The sequence below is a fragment of the Echinococcus granulosus genome, assembly GCF_000524195.1.
Source record: "Echinococcus granulosus chromosome Unknown EG_S00213, whole genome shotgun sequence".
Taxonomy (NCBI): Eukaryota; Metazoa; Platyhelminthes; class Cestoda; order Cyclophyllidea; family Taeniidae; genus Echinococcus; species Echinococcus granulosus.
Window position 1 is genome coordinate 13,573 of NW_020170593.1, and position 2,741 is coordinate 16,313.

Here is a 2,741-nt window from a genome sequence, read left to right on the forward strand (position 1 = left end):
TACTGCTCCTGCTTCTGCACATTATCTGCAATCAAATAGATAGATGCACTTAGGAGCGCAATCTTTTTACAAATGTTCTAAGTGCTTTGAATATTTCAAAACTGTGGTTTTCCTTCGTAGACAGGCTTCACTTCGGTTAGGTTTATAGTTGTTGGGAGGACGTGTCAACTTGTGTGCAGTAGGTGACAGGATGTTTTGTGCACTCCAGAGCACGATGCCGATGCCCGTAGTGACCCACTAATTCCAATTCGACTGTTAGCAAAATGCTTTTCATTACAGAGGAGAAGTTCTGCCGTTAATTCTCGTTTATAACAGCGTTTATGTTGGTAGTATGATGATAGGTAAACACCAGACTCAATGAATTGTCACCAGTGCCTCATCTAGCCTGTAGGTGATGGGAGAATGAGATGGTCGAGAGTGAACGGCGACTGCACGAATTAGCAAAGCAGGCGTTTTGTATGTGGGTGATTGATTGGAAGTGTGTTGTTGACTTATTGCATTTGTTCAATCACTCTGCCTCCAAATATGAGGGCGATCACAATAAAGCGTTTTCATCAGTCTAGTGCCATCACATCCACTTCATCACAAAGATAATCTCTATTGGTGAACCAGTCAAAGCACTAGCGATTGTGTAAGGCCTAGTTGGTAACGCTTTGTAGAAATTGCTTTACTTGGGAGCATGTTGCAACACAGTGTGACCCTCATCAAAGGCAGGCGTCTGACACTGGCAGTAGACATGTAACATGCCTCACTGTCTTTAATTGTGGCTCGCCGTGGAAAGCACATTCACTCACTTTACTCTTGTTGCACAAGATTTTACTGCATCCGTTCTGTGAGCCGCGTGTGAGTCCCACATCATAATGTGACGCGTATGAGTCGATTCATCCAGACACTCGTCTCCATGCAATTGAGATGCTCCTTCCGCAAGTAAACCTCCTAAGAAGCCGAAATATTCCATCCATGGGAAGTAAAAGGTGTGTGCCGGAAGAAACTTCAAAAACGGTCCTAACATTAGCCCTGCACACCTTCTTTATGGCTCATAGCGCTTTCAGTTTTAACGAGACCTACCTCATCTTTGGCGGGCCGATGTTCAGAACCCAGTGTTATTAGTTTGCCTATCCCTGCCACTTTGGACATCGATTCAGGCACCTTAAGAACCGAAATCAATTCTGTCGATTTAGCGGATTCATCTCGAAGGGTTTTCTAGGCCTCATGCAGGCAGCACTGACAATTAGACGAGAGTATGCGCATCGACTTAAGGCCCTTGGAGGGTAAGTCAGACAGCCCAACTGAAGACGCCCTGGCAGCGACCCTTCTCCTCAGTTTATGAAGCCTGAAAAGTGGCAGGTTCTAATGCAATCATCCGTTTTTGATGAGCTCAGAAGAGTTGATGGATGCAGTGGGTTAAAGGACCACGTTGTTACGCTGGACAAAACAAGGACACACTAATTCACTATGGAATCAAAACACTCATTAATAGTTGTAAAGCGCCAGGTTGCCTCAGCAGAATTGGCTAATCTCCTTACTCTAAAATACTTTGCGGATCCTGGGAGTAAACATTTTAATGACTCATAAGAATTACCAAAATCTGCGACGAAAAAAGGACAATCAAAATATAACTAACAGACCCCCATCCCACTCCAAGAGCATTTAATATGCCTTTTCAGTAGCCTGCCTTACTGTCACACAGCTATGGGGTTGAAATAGCCAGAAAGTGGGCAACTCTCAATTCCAGGTGGATGAAAGGGTGAAGACAAAAACGGACAGGCAAGGGAAAGGAGTAGACAATCACATCAAATCTTGTCTTTAAAAAATTGGTTAAGTTGGGAAGATTCAAGTGGATGGTAATTGCAGCCGTCCGGTTTTTATAATCACATCATAACCGTCCCTTTGAGCTGGGTGTGACGTGAAATAATGATCCCCTTCTTTTGGTGCTCCTGAGTGTCCGACACTGGAGGTGTTCATTGTTCCTTGGCAAACATTCAGCCCTTCACATTAACCTAAAGAGAAAGATCACGATTCACACCATTTGTGCCCTTCTTATCCCTCCACCCCTACTGATGGGTTTATACTAACCACTTGAGTAACTGCTTTGACATCAGCATGAGGCAGCCACCCTCGAGGTCATAGCAGGAGAGATTAGCATAGTGGCAATTTATGATTGAAGCACAGAAGGCCTACAAGGCTGCAGGTATTGTGAAGAATCGAGAGACGACTCACACCCTCCGCGTCTTTTGAACACCTACGTGTCACAAGGTCTGGTCACTCTTCGGCGTTTGCCATCATAATACAGTCGGTGTATTGAAAACCATCCACTAACTGGGTTCTATTTCAATTTCGTCCCCCTAGAGTTATCCACTGCCTCTAGGGCGAAGCAGAGGTTAACTTCCTATTCACAAGCGACTTCATCGAAAGCGCTCAGTTGACGCATCAGTGCCTAGTGCATCAACTACCATTATGACTTAGAAAAAAAACGCTTCTCTGGAGGCAAGGCTTATATTTTACTGTAGACAGTCAAGTGGGTTATGATGTAGATTGATGTGTCACACTCCATCAACATCCACTATGCATCATCCATCGATGATAGTATCTCACGCATATACTAAAATAAACGCTCCAACAACTGCTCCTACTTGTGGTTATTAAAAATGCTACGCAAATACACACTAAAACCTGTTGCATATGCCATTTCCCAATTAGCTGGGACAACAAACTAAAAACGCAAGGGATAGGCACACACC